General features: G+C 41.5%; 1 protein-coding gene and 1 non-coding gene across 2 annotated transcripts in view; one reads left to right on the forward strand and one right to left on the reverse strand.

Moving 5' to 3' along the window:
* The window catches only part of LOC126203286 (DNA repair protein RAD50), a 323,733-nt gene that overhangs the window by 48,041 nt on the left and 260,508 nt on the right, over positions 1-15,184 (forward strand). The gene's annotated exons all lie outside the window — the stretch shown is intronic.
* Positions 4,039-4,113, reverse strand: Trnas-cga (transfer RNA serine (anticodon CGA)). The gene has a single exon. It is a non-coding gene; the product is annotated as a tRNA-Ser (tRNA).

A 15,184-nucleotide genomic window follows, 5' to 3' on the forward strand; every position in this document is an offset into this window, starting at 1 on the left:
CTCCTATTTTTTTATTCATTATTAAACCTACTCCTGCATTACCCCTATTTGATTTTGTATTTATAACCCTGTAATCACCTGACCAAAAGTCTTGTTCCTCCTGCCACCGAACTTCACTAATTCCCTTTATATCTAACTTTAACCTATCCATTTCCCTTTTTAAATTTTCTAACCTACCTGCCCGATAAAGGGATCTGACATTCCACGCTTATCAAGTAATCGAATTCCAACAGATTTCTTTTGGAACTAATATGGATCACCTCACACTTTTCATTATTTAGCGTCAACTTCCACCTGTCACACCATACAGCAATCTTTTCTAAATCGCTTTGCAACTGATACTGGTCTTTGGTTGACATTACTAGACGGTAAATTACAGCATCATCTGCGAACAACCTAAGAGAACTGCTCAGATTGTCACCCAGGTCATTTATATAGATCAGGAACAGCAGAGGTCCCAGGATGCTTCCCTGGGGAACACCTGATATCACTTCAGTTTTACTCGATGATTTGCCATCTATTACTATGAACTGCGACTTTCCTGACAGGAAATCATGAATCCAGTCGCACAACTGAGACGATACCCCATAGGCCCGCAGCTTGATTAGATGTCGCTTGTGAGGAACGGTGTCAGAAGCTTTCCGGAAATCCTGTCGATAGCGGCCATTACTTCGTGCGAATAAAGAGCTAGCTGCGTTGCACAAGAACGATGTTTTCTGAAACCATGCTGATTATGTATCAATAGATCGTTCCCTTTGAGGTGATTCATAATGTTTGAATACAGTATATGCTCCAAAACCCTACTGCAAAACGACGTCAATGATATAGGTCTGTAGGTCGATGGATTACTCCTACTACCTGTCTTAAACACTGGTGCGACCTGCGCAATTTTCCAATCTAGGTAGATCTATCGGTTAGCGAGCGGTTGTATATAATTGCTAAGTTTGGAGCTATTGTATCAGCGTAATCTGAAAGGAACGTAATCGGTATACAATCTAGACCTGAAGACTTGCCCATATCAAGCGATTTGAGTTGCTTCGCAACCCCTAAGGTATCTACTTCTAAGAAACTCATGCTAGCAGCTGTTCATGTTTCAAATTCTGCAATATTCCATTCATCTTCCCTGGTGAAGGAATTTCGGAAAACTGCGTTCAATAACTCCGCTTTAGCGGCAGAGTCGTCGGTAACAGTACCATTGGCACTGCGCAGCGAAGGTATTGACTGCATCTTGCCGCTTGTCTACTTCACATACAACCAGAATTTCTTCGGATTTTCTACCAAATTTTGAGACAATGTTTCGTTCTGGAACCTATTAAAGGCATCTCGCATTGAAGTCCGTGCCAAATTTCGCGCATCTGTAAATTTTAGCCAATCTCATTTCAGGGCAGGATTTGAGGAAGTCGTATCCCTGCTGGAGAGCCACATTCAGAGTCTGATCCAGTCCCGGAAAGTATCTTGTCACAAGTGGGGCACTTTTGGGGTTCTTCTGTGGGTGGTTTTGGGTTTGAGGGGATGAGGAGGTGGCTCAGGTTATTTGGTTCTGTATCAGGTCGGGAGGGTAGTTGCGGGATGCGAAAGCTGTTGTCAGGTTGTTGGTTTAATGGTTCAGGGATTCAGGACTGGAGCAGATTCATTTGCTACGAAGATCTAGGCTGTAGGGAAGGGACCGTTTGATATGGAATGGGTGGCAGCTGTCATAATGGAGGTACTGTTGCTTGTTGGTGGGTTTGATGTGGACGGATGTGCGAAGCTGGCCATTGGACAGGTGGAGGTCAACATCAAGGAAAGTGGCATGGGATTTGGAGTAGGACCAGGTGAATCTGATGGAACCAAAGGAGTTAAGGTTGGAGAGGAAATTCTGGAGTTCTTCTTCACTGTGAGTCCAGATCATGAAGATGTCATCAATAAATCTGTACCAAACTTTGGGTTGGCAGGCCTGGGTAACCAAGAAGGCTTCCTCTAAGCGACCCATAAATAGGTTGGCGTACGAGGGGGCCATCCTGGTACCCATGGCTGTTCCCTTTAATTGTTGGTATGTCTGGCCTTCAAAAGTGAAGAAGTTGTTAGTCAGGATGAAGCTGGCTAAGGTAATGAGGAAAGAGGCTTTAGGTAGGGTGGCGTGAAAGGAAGTGCTCCATCGCAGCGAGGCCCTGGATGTGCGGAATATTTGTGTATAAGGAAGTGGCACCAATGGTTACAAGGATGGTCTCCGGGGGTAACAGATTGGGTAAGGATTCCAGGCGTTCGAGAAAGTGGTTGGTGTCTTTGATGACGGATGGGAGACTGTATGTAATGGGTTGAAGGTGCTGATCTACGTAGGCAGAGATACGTTCTGTGGGGGCTTGGTAACCAGCTACAATGGAGTGGCCGGGATGATTGGGTTTGTGAATTTTAGGAAGTAGGTAGAAGGTAGGAGTGCGGGGTGTCAGTGGGGGTCAGGAGGTTGATGGAGTCAGGTGAAAGGTTTTGTAGGGGGCTTAAGGTCCTGAGGATTCCTTGAAGCTCCGCCTGGACATCAGGAATGGGATTACCTTGACAAACTTTGTATGTAGTGTTGTCTGAAAGCTTACGCAGTCCCTCAGCCACATACTCCCGACGATCAAGTACCACGGTCGTGGAACCCTTGTCCGCCGGAAGAATGATGATGGATCGGTCAGCCTTCAGATCACGGATAGCCTGGGCTTCAGCTGTGGTGTTGGTAGTAGGATTAAGGTTTTTCAAGAAGTAGTGAGAGGCAAGGCTGGAAGTGAGAAATTCCTGGAACAGTTCCGTCCTCCGTCACAGTGGGACCCACCTCTTCCTCAAAATCACCCTCTCCAAACCTTCCAGGAATTTCTAACAATAAAAAACACAGAAACACACACACATATATCAAGCTTTTGCAACCCACAGTTGCTTCATCAGGAAAGAGGGGAGGAGAGGGAAAGACGAAAGGATGTGGGTTTTAAGGGAGAGGGTAAGGAGTCATTCCAATCCCGAGAGCGGAAAGACTTACCTTATGGGGAAAAAGGGACAGGTGTACACTCACACACTTTGTGTGTGTGTTTGTGTGTTTTTTATTGTGTCTATCTACCAGCACTTTCCCGTTTGGTAAGTCGCAGCATCTTTTTTTAATATATATAGAAAAACCTACCATAATGGATTTTTACAAATCATGTACACAAATTACATAGAAACATGAAATAAACTTTTCAGTAATTACAATAGTACTTTTTTATGCAAGTTTTTCAGTCTTTACCTCAAAGAGAAACATACAAAAATTTTCACTTTTCACTATTCACTTATTTAATCACAACTGTAGGCACCACTGTGAGTGTCCATACGAACCACTTTCACTAAAACATTAGAGGTAGAGGGTGGGAAGTTACTGTATGGTGTTTTCCTATATAAAGAAAGGGAATGGGGAGGATTCAATGTAGATCGTGTCCATCTCACTTCCTTCTCCACTACAGCTTGTAGGCTGCCTTTCATGGCGTCTCCAGGTCCATGAGAAACAGATAACGTAACATAAGCTCCTGTTCTCAACTTACATCCAAGGGAGGAAAAAACACATTCTATATTCTATTTTCCTTCTACCGTTCAAGTAATTGAGAAGTTACCAGAAAGAATTTCATTATTTGGAAAATTGTTATTAATTTTTGAAAACAATTGTTTCGCTATACATTAAATCAGAAAATCGTAACATTTTACTTCATTATTAAGCCTGAATCACAAATCTTGCCATTGGATTAGCATGCTAAAGAAGTCATTTGTTCGACGTCAGTTTCATTTATTTGTTACACGCATAATTAGCAAGCTGTTTTTATTATACCTTATCAGTACTTTACGATCTGCATTTTTTTGAACACATTTGTTTATTTGTATTTTGTTGTCTTTATTTATCTGTTATTTGACCATCTGCCTTAAGCGAGATTACATGTTTCTCAAACTGTTTTATTAGACGTGAGGGAATTACTCAACAATTGTCCACCTGAATGAGATTTTCACTCTGCAGCGGAGTGTGCGCTGATATGAAACTTCCTGGCAGATTAAAACTTTGTGCCCGACCGAGACTCGAACTCGGGACCTTTGCCTTTCGGGGGCAAGTGCTCTACCAACTGAGCTACCGAAGCACGACTCGCGCCCGGTACTCACAGCTTTACTTCTGCCAGTACCTCGTCTCCTACCTTCCAAACTTTACAGAAGCTCTCCTGCGAACCTTGCAAGATCTGAAGAAATTCTGTTCTGTCTATACCAGCTTCTGTAGGGAGTCTGCCATTCTTTGGCAGATACACAATTTGGCATACCGTGCAGTCACTGCTGGCTGAAACTTTATTTCCCTTTCACATTCCATTCTCTCCTTCTGTCCTATCGTAGTAAGGTATATACGTATTCATGTTGTACATATGCTATTAGCTTGTAATGTCTTCCTAGTGAGTAAGGATGATTCCCAAAAATGACTATAACCAAATGAGAACTTACAAGAGAATATGAGAGGTAGTTTGCAGTTGTAAATTCTAAATTTTAAAATAACAATGGGTAACTTCTGAGCATCAAAGACAAAAAATTAATAGCTAAAGTAAGTAAATAGTAACTACAAAATACGGAACACTTTGCATTATGAGAAGTTATTGTAGCTGGAAAATCCTAAAATCTGGACTAATAGACTCTGCATAAATTAAGAATTTTCAGTTGGGAGTAAGGCTGTCTGAAGGTAAGAGAGAGTAGTAAAATGGTGCCACTAGAGGCAAGCCAAAGTGTTTCGATATTAATTAAAGGAGATGTGTGGAAGTGGTGTGAGGATCACAGCAAAAATACATGTAATAATGAGGTCAGTAGGCTTACAGAAATAAAACGAAGAAAGATGAGTCGAAATAAATGGATAAGGGTAAAGAGAGAGAAATAGGAGTAATGAAGTCTGTAGCCTGACATATATGGCAAACAGGTGGACAATTGAAACTTCCTGGCAGATTAAAACTGTGTGCCCGACCGAGACTCGAAATCGGGACCTTTGCCTTTCGCGGGCAAGTGCTCTACCAACTGAGCTACCGAAGCACGACTCACGCCCGGTACTCACAGCTTTACTTCTGCCAGTACCTCGTCTTCTACCTTCCAAACTTTACAGAAGCTCTCCTGCGAACCTTGCAGATTTTAGGATTTTCCAGCTACAATAACTTCTCATAATGCAAAGTGTTCCGTATTTTGTAGTTACTATTTACTTACTTTAGCTATTAATTTTTTGTCTTTAATGCTCCGAAGTTACCCATTGTTACTTTAAAATTTAGAATTTACAACTGCAAACTACCTCTCATATTCTCTTGTAAGTTCTCATTTTATTTATAGTCATTTTTGGGAATCATCCTTACTCACTAGGAAGACATTACAAGCTAATAGCATATGTACAACATGAATACGTATATACCTTACTACGATAGGACAGAAGGAGAGAATGGAATGTGAAAGGGAAATAAAGTTTCAGCCAGCAGGGACTGCACGGTATGCCAAATTGTGTATCTGCCAAAGAATGGCAGACTCCCTACAGAAGCTGGTATAGACAGAACAGAATTTCTTCAGATCTACAAAATATAGAGCCCCCCCATTTACAGAAGCTCTCCTGCGAACCTTGCAAGGTTCGCAGGAGAGCTTCTGTAAAGTTTGGAAGGTAGGAGACGAGGTACTGGCAGAACTAAAGCTGTGAGTACCGGGCGTGAGTCGTGCTTCGGTAGCTCAGTTGGTAGAGCACTTGCACGCGAAAGGCAAAGGTCCCGAGTTCGAGTCTCGGTCGGGCACACAGTTTTAATCTGCCAGGAAGTTTCAATTGTCCACCTGTTTGCCATATATGTCAGGCTACAGACTTCATTACTCCTATTTCTCTCTCTTTACCCTTATCCATTTATTTCGACTCATCTTTCTTCGTTTTATTTCTGTAAGCCTACTGACCTCATTATTACATGTATTTTTGCTGTGATCCTCACACCACTTCCACACATCTCCTTTAATTAATATCGAAACACTTTGGCTTGCCTCTAGTGGCACCATTTTACTACTCTCTCTTACCTTCAGACAGCCTTACTCCCAACTGAAAATTCTTAATTTATGCAGAGTCTATTAGTCCAGATTTTAGGATTTTCCAGCTACAATAACTTCTCATAATGCAAAGTGTTCCGTATTTTGTAGTTACTATTTACTTACTTTAGCTATTAATTTTTTGTCTTTGATGCTCAGAAGTTACCCATTGTTATTTTAAAATTTAGAATTTACAACTGCAAACTACCTCTCATATTCTCTTGTAAGTTCTCATTTGGTTATAGTCATTTTTGGGAATCATCCTTACTCACTAGGAAGACATTACAAGCTAATAGCATATGTACAACATGAATACGTATATACCTTACTACGATAGGACAGAAGGAGAGAATGGAATGTGAAAGGGAAATAAAGTTTCAGCCAGCAGTGACTGCACGGTATGCCAAATTGTGTATCTGCCAAAGAATGGCAGACTCCCTACAGAAGCTGGTATAGACAGAACAGAATTTCTTCAGATCTACAAAATATAGAGGGCCCCCCCCCCCCCCCCCCCACACACACACACAGGGGGCTCGCCACTCTGCCAGGTTAGTGCTTCGTTACCATGGGGTCCCAGCCTTTGAAGCATCTTTTCCCTTCCTTGCTACATGCCTACCCTTTTGGTATTCTTTTTTTCCTCTCCCTCGGGGAACATGTCTGGGGTGTTTTTGGGACTGTGTTCCGTACTTACAGTACCTGCCATCGTACAGTCTTACCACTGTTTTTTGTACCTTTTTTTCTTTCTTCGTTCATCTTCTCATATCCTTCCTCTGCTTCAGTGTTTGAGGTTCCTCTTTTTCTTCTTCCTCGATTGCGCTCCAAAAGTCCGGCCTACACGTCTAATTCGTAACAGGTGATTGCGTAATGTGTGATTCCCAGCCCTCGGTCAACAGATAGGGTTCGCAAGTACCGCCCCGATACAGGCCAGGCCCAGGGAGGGGTGCCTGCTTGAGCTGCTACCTTCCCAAATTGCTGATTCCCTCTGTCAGGTGAAACCTGAAACGTAAACAATCACCTAAGTGCGTAAGCCCTCCTCTGAGGAGGAGAGGGAGGGGGGGGGGGGGAGGGAGGGCAGTTGGCAGTTGGGGCAGGAGCGTGCCATCGGAGATGCTGGCAGTCATAGGGGATTTTCTCACAATGAACCAGTCATCATCGTCTTCACAGTCCACACTACCAAACGTAAACGGATTGAAGTTCCCGATTAAAGACACTCCCAGCGGCACAACAGTTCCTCGGGTTTCATGTACTGAAGACAGTGAGTCCTCTCCAATGGTAAATCCATTTCTTATTCAGATGCAATTGCCGGCTCTGTGAAATCGTGCTCACTTTTACACGATGGCACTTTGCTTTTTGAAGACTACCTCTTATTCTTAAGCACAACAACTGATTGCTGCTTCGTTTCTCCACAGCTATCCTATTCATGTTGAGGCCCATAGAACTCTGATTCTTTCCGTGGTATTATTTACACTTCTACTTTTGACAAATCACACTTTGATTTTGCATTTATTACTTTGACAGAACCATCCTCATTAATTTCAGTTTCTGATTCTGGTGATTCATCGTCAGAGACTGGTTCCATCTTAACTTCCATATTATTCTCATCAATACTTTCGATTGTTAGTAGGCTATTGCAAGGAGCTAACAAATACTTAAAATATTCTTGACTTAACTTAATTGCTGGACCTCGACGATCGATGCCGTCGCGGTGTGTCAGCAAATGTGATGTGACGCATTGCGAGTAAGGAGGCGATGATGGCGGCGAGTATCACCCACTACAGTAGTTCCAGAGGGGGCTGGACACCGGTGAGCATGGGCAGTAACTTGTAGGTAACTCACAGTTCCACGCAGCTCCCTGATGATACAGCATCGTCTTCTCATCTCGATGCTGTTGGTAGCTGCTATGTAGGTGTCGTCTTCTTCCCTCCTCCTGTCACTATCAAGGTTACTATGGCTAACATTCACAGTTTAGTTTCCACACTCGTGAGCAAATCTTAGCACTGTTCTCACACTGGTTTCAGCATATTTCACTTCGGTAACCTGTTAATGCCAACCAAGTTCGCTGTCTTATTCCAGTCACTTTCACTGTTCAATTTCCTGGCCAATGCACAATATGTGGCATGGTCGTTGGAATAAGAATATTGATTTAATTATATTGTGTTGCCCTCTTTTATGAGAGCCTGATAATTCTTTTTGCGGTGTGTCAGAAAGCGATGGAGAACATACTGACCATAATTTCCAATCTGCAAGTCCACATTCTTCGTGTGCTCATTGAAAGTACTCTCTGTTTACTCACAAGGGAACCTCCCAATCGCACCCCCCTCAGATTTAATTATAAGTTGGCACAGTGGATAGGCCTTGAAAAACTGAACACAGATCAATCGAGAAAACAGGAAGAAGTTGTGTGGAACTATGAAAAAAATTAGTAAAATATACAAACTGAGTAGTCCATGTGCAAGATAGGCAACATTAAGGTGTGGGTGAGCTCAGGAGCGCTGTGGTCCTATGGTTAGCGTGAGCAGATGCGAAACGAGAGGTTCTTGGTTCGAGTCTTCCCTCGAGTGGAAAGTTTAATTTTTTATTTTCAGTTTATGTCACAAACTCTTATGTTTTAATCACTTTTTTGGGAGTGATTATCACATCCACAAGAAAACCTAAATTGGGAAAGGTAGAAGAATCTTTTTACCCATTCGCCAAGCATACAAGTTAAGTGGGTCGACAACATATTCCTGTCATGTGATGCACATGCCGTCACCAGTGTCGTATAGAACATATCAGACGTGTTTTCTTGTGGAGGAATCGGTTGACCTATGACCTTGCGATTAAATGTTTTCGGTGCCCATTGAAGAGGCACGTCCTTTCGTCAACTAATCGCACGGTTTTGCGGTGCGGTCGCAAAACACAGACACTAAACTTATTACAGTGAACAGAGACGTCAATGAACAAACGGACAGATCATAACTTTACGAAAATAAAGAAAGTAAACTTATCACTCGAGGGAAGACTTGAACCAAGGACGTCTCGTTCCGCAGCTGCTCACGCTAACCACGGGACCACGGCGCACATACGCTTTCATTATCCTTGATGTTGCCTATCTTGCACATGGACTACTCAGTTTGTATATTTTGCTTATTTTTTCATAGTTCCACACAACTTCTTCCTGTTTTCTCGATTGATCTGTGTTCAGTTTTTCAAGGCCTATCCACTGTGCCAACTTATAACTAAATTTGAGGGGGGGTGCGATGGGGAGGTTCCCTTGTCAGTGGGAGCAGGAACGGTGATTATAAATATTAGTTTTGAGTTCTAACTGAGTCATGTATTAAGCAAATAGTTTCACACACAAACCTAGTTATATTCCTGACCATAATAATAACAATAATAATAATAGTACTGGGCGGACCAAAAACCAATAAACCCAGTGGTGTCTGTTCAGCATCTGGCGGCCAGTGGTCAGCGTCTGTTCCTCTAGTTGAGGCGGCTGCACAAAATCTTCTCGACTCAAAAATCGAGTCGTATACCTGTGGTCTCAACAGAGATCACCACAAAAACTAAAATTCAACTTGAATGCATGATGGAAAAGACGACCACAGAGTCAGTACCCCAGGCACCAGTCGATAGACTGGATTCACCTGATCATCGGATTCTGGGGGATCAGGGACACCATGCGGAGAAGAATCGGAGCTTCTCAAAAACTCGTCACACTCTCAAAACGAAACGTAAAAATTGTATTGGTACAATTAATGTGAACACCCTCACTAAAACAGGCAAATTAAAGCAACTCACCAACGCAATGGGAAAATTTAACCTGAAAATCACTGCACTGCAAGAGACAAGATTCACAGATGAAGGACACTTTAACACAGAGAATTACAGGATCTACAAGGGCAAACCTGCCATAAAAGTAAGAGACAAACTACCACTTTTCGGAACAGGATTCGCCGTACACACTTCCTTACTTGACTCAGTTATTGACTTTACGTCTCCCAATGAAAGAGTCTCCCTGTTATCAGTAAAATCAGCTAATAAAGCATACACTCTGATCAATGTGCACGCCCCCACAAATCACCACAATAAAATCTACCCTGAAACAGTTGACAATTTCTGGGAAACACTAGAAGAAACAACAAATAAAGTACCTAAGCACCATGTGAAAATCTTAGTAGGCGATTTTAATGCACAATTAGGGAAGGAAAAAAAATTCAGAGATACCGCTGGACCCCACACCAAACACAAACGTACCAACAAGAATGGTGAAAAACTAATCGACTTCTGCAGAAACTTTGGACTTAAAATAATGAGTACCCAGTTTCAAAAACCTGCACATAAATTAACCACATGGAGATCACCCAGTCTTAGACAGGGTGAATACCAAATAGACCATGTCACAATTTCCAAAGAAAACACAAAAGAAATTCAAAACATCAGAACCCGCAAAGGTGTCTTTGAATCAGATCATCTTCTCCAAATAAAAACAAATTTCCAACCCAACAGAATGCTAAAAAGGCCACCCAAAAGTACCAAACCAGATCCGGAATATCTGCAACTCAACAAAGAAAACACCATCATGCAAATTAATCAGGAAAAATCAACAGACTGGAAGAAACTAACAGAGAAAATTCAGGAAGCCCTCAAATTAGGACAACCCCCTCGCAACAGGAAACATCGCTGGTGGAATGCAACCTGTGATGAGGCAGTTGACAAACGAATAACTGCATGGAAAAAATTTAGCAGTCACAAAACTGAAGAAAACTGGGAGAGCTTTCTTAAAACCCAAAAACAAACCTCTAAAATATACCTCAAAAATAATACAAGAAATTTTTATAAGACTTTCAGAGAAAACTTACAGGGATACCAAGCGCCTAGCTTGTGCTTCAAGAAACCCGATGGCTCTTTGGAAACCAACACGAAAAATAACTGCAAAATCTTAGCCCAATATTTCAGTTCCCTCCTCAACTGCGAACCACCCCAAGAAAAACTTGTCTTCTCTTCTCCAGTATTCACACACCCAGACTCACATGCCCCGGATCTTGAAGAAATTATGGAGATAGTCAAGCAGTTGAAAAATAACAAAGCACCAGGAGAAGATGAGATCATTGCTGAGTTCTGGAAACTAAACCATCCTATATTTATGCAGAAATTACACCATATAATATCAGACATATGGATAACGGAGCAGATACCATAGGACTGGAAATGCACTCTAATTCACCCGCTACACAAAAAGGGCGACAAGACAGACATGAACAATTACAGAGGAATTTCCCTGCTCCCAAAGTGCTTTTAAACAGGATAGAATCCCAAGCAGATACACTAATTGGTGAATACCAGGCCGGATTCAGAAAAGGACGGTCATTTGCGGAACAGATCTGGTGCTTAAAGACAATATTACAAATGAGGAAATGCAGAAACACAGTAGTTACATTCATCGACTTCAGGAAAGCATATGATTCAGTGGACCGTGGAACCCTGTTTAAAATCATGGAAGAATTTGGGATTGACCGAAAGACACAAAAAATCACAGAACAGACACTTACAGGAACAACGGCCAAAGTGAAATTCATGGGCGAAGTATCAGAACCCTTCGAAATCAAATCTGGAGTCCGACAGGGGGACGGACTATCCCCAATCCTTTCCAATATTGTTCTAGAAAAGATAATCAGGGAATGGGAACCTCACGTAAAGGGTATCCAAATTGGTATCAAGAAAGAGAACCGAATTAAAGTCAAGTGCCTTGCTTTTGCTGACGATATTGCAATTATCACCAATAACAGAACAGAAGCGATTCACGCAGTGGAAAAACTACATGAAATTTCACAAAAAACCGGACTACAGATATCTTATGAAAAAAACCAATATATGGAAAGGCAGCCAGAAAATAAATCCCCTCTAATAACAAAATATGGTAAAATTGCACAAGTCTGCCATTTTAAATACCTCGGTGAAACTATACAGTCCTCAGGATTAAACCGAATTGCCAATGAACAAAGAATCACCAAGCTCCAGAAAGCCTACAAGCTAACATGGACGCATTACAACAAGAAGTGCATTTCGACAGACGCAAAATTAAGGCACTATAAAAGAGTGATTCTTCCAGAAGCAATCTATGCAGCTGAAACAATGGTGATTGATGGTCATTCAAAAATTAAGGAAACAGAAAAGCAGGAAAGAAAAATTTTCAGGAAGATTTACGGTCCAATCAACAAAAATGGCATTTGGATGAAGAGACCACAAACGAGCTGTATAGAAAGATCAACATAGTAACAGATGAAATCAGAAAGCGCCGAGCCAAATTTTATACACACATCTACAGGATGGAAGACTCCAGAACAGCAAAGAAATTATTCAATATTATAACAAGGAGTAAATGTGGCACGGAATGGCTGAGGAAGTCTAGAGGGATCTACAGCAGATCAACATAAAAAATCTCGAAGATCGCACCGAGTAATGGCATAAAATCACAAGTGTGAAGTTTGGGGAAAGAACATCGCATCAGCCTGGTAAAAAATGGACAGAGGAACGGAAGAAGGAGCATTCTGAGAGGATGAGGAGGTTTTGGGAAGCAAAGAAGAAAAACATCCAAAGATGAAATTATGAATTCAAGTTCAATCGCTCTCCTAAAGGGGAACAATCGTTATAATAATAATAATAATAATAATAATAATAGTACTGAATTCTCTGTCATAAACAGCAATATGAGCATTTCAGAGACAAGCTGTACTGGTCTTTCACCCTGACTTCTAATAATCAAAGGTAATTGGAAAATAATATCACACTTGTCACGCAGTGTTGTTAACAGTATGGGCAGCATATAAACGGTTACTTCCGTGAAACCTAAACGATCCAGGACAGTGTACAGTACTTGCGAGTTCACTTCCTATTTGTACCGAAAACATGGCTGTGACACCATCCGAGGCAGCGCGTAAGCCAGCATTTGACTGATGCAGAGCATATGATAGCGGGATGTGAAATGTAGTGGTACTGCCTCTCAGCCATATTTACATATGGTTGCAGTGGATGGCCAAACGGAACGTTTTCCATCATCTGCTCTATCCCTGGGTAATAGCATCTAAATGGCCATTTTCTTGAACTGTATAGTTTAATAATTCGATCATGGATCAGTTTACAATCTTTGTAATTTTTATATGAATGGAGTTAAATTGGGTTTAATCACAGAAAAGGTTTTATCTGTACTGCATTTAGACTTTGCTGACTAGAATTTCTAGAACTGACAACTACATCTTTAAGAGACCTTGTATTGATTGTTATTTACATCGAAGTCTTGAAATTAGTTCTTGTTAGATCTTCACTATTTAATGGATGTAATCAGGTGCTGTAATCAGAAATTTCTATCATTAATGTAAATGGTACTTAATCTGTTACAGATAAGGATGTTTTTGTTCCACATTTAGCTTTTAGTAAATTACGTGAGAACTATTAGAGGTAGCTTAATGGGGTCACATAGTTAAGATTTTTATATCAAACTAACACTTTGTACCAATTTTGATCTTTCTAAGTCTGATATTTAGCGCCTTCAATTTTTCATAAAAATGTCAATTTTGACCAAATTATTGCTGCAGTCAGGTTGAGACTTGTAAGAGTTTATTTTGACATACATTTGCACATTCTCCACAATTTTTGGCTTTCTACCTTTATTATTTAGCACCATTTGTTTTTTCCCCTTAAAACAATGTTTTTAGGGAAACATATTCATCTGAGCACTTTGAGATTTAATAATTTAAACATTAATATACTGAAGCATATGTTGACAAAGTTTGGAAAAGCTACTTTAATTTCGTCCTTAGATTATGGTGCAATATTTTGTATGCTACGCACAGCCGCATTATGACAATGTGGCGCTAGTAGCAGTGAACTGGGGTAAGTCCCAGCACACTCTCTCGCCTCTGTGTCTCTCAAATGATACAACGCTTGTTTCGCCACAAGATGGTGACTGTGTTGGTACCTTGAGTCTCGGGGTGTTTTGGCTCTTTTCCAGAGTGGTTTTCGCCAAGCTCTTTCTACTGCTGACAATTTGGTGTGCCTGGAGGCTGCTATCTGATCAACTTTTACCAGGCGTCAACATCTTATCACTGGTTTCTTCTGCTTGCATAGGGTGTGTGACACCACATGGTATCATATCTTCATTACTCTACAAGAGTGGGGATCTCTGGGGCCTACTCCCGATTTTTGTCTTTAACTTCTTGTCACACCATACTTCCTGGGTTCAAGTTGATGCTTCCCACAGAACCTCTCTGTTGACACCACGATTTTTTACTGACTGTTCCTGGCTGTCCTTGATGCATTTCCAGGTTCAGAAGTAATATACACTGACATCTCCACAGTCAGTGGATGAATCGGTGTTGCCTACTCACTTGCAAGATGCAGTGAACTACACTTCCTGCCGAATAGATGTAGTGAATTAACTGCAGAATTCGTGGAAATTGCTTCAGGTTGGTCGTGTTCACTGGTACTGGAATTGGATCTCTGGTCAACACTCTGTCGTCAATAATTATTGGAGGCTTGGAACTTGGATTGGTGAGCCTGAGTTTCTCCGAAAAACTTGTGAACAATAAAGGGGACGACGACCATGTTGCAGTCTTCCCTTCTTACTTCTCGCAGGGAATTCTATTTAGTTGGAATCGCATTGGCATCACTTGGCTGACCCATAGTCATATCATGTGGCATGAGGATCCACACCACTGTCAGTGTGGCAGTGGCCCACATCCTTCCGGACTGCCCGAATTTATCCACCGTATGACGAAACCTTAAACTTTCTGATGCGCTGCCTCTGGTGCTAGCAGATAATGGCGAGGCAGTTGATCTGGTTTTACAATACAATGTAAGACATTACTGCTAAAACATCATGCATGAGTTTTTAAGAGTGAAAAGCTAAGTGGCTAACTGTATTGTTTGTAAAAGAGGTGGGAGAGGGACAGTAAAAAATAGACAGATCGGAAAATGAAAGATGTAGAAAACTAAAACAGATTGAAGAGTGGAGTAGTTATTGTGAAGAAATGCTGAGATGGAAGGAATTAATGTAAATTAAGGCCATGTGACTGGCGGAACCATGGACAAGTTGTAGCACTAGTTCCTACTTGTGGAACTCTGAGAATTTGGTGTCTGCGGGAAGAATCCAGATCACATG

Source organism: Schistocerca nitens, chromosome 9 (assembly GCF_023898315.1).
Source record: "Schistocerca nitens isolate TAMUIC-IGC-003100 chromosome 9, iqSchNite1.1, whole genome shotgun sequence".
Taxonomy (NCBI): domain Eukaryota; kingdom Metazoa; phylum Arthropoda; class Insecta; order Orthoptera; family Acrididae; genus Schistocerca; species Schistocerca nitens.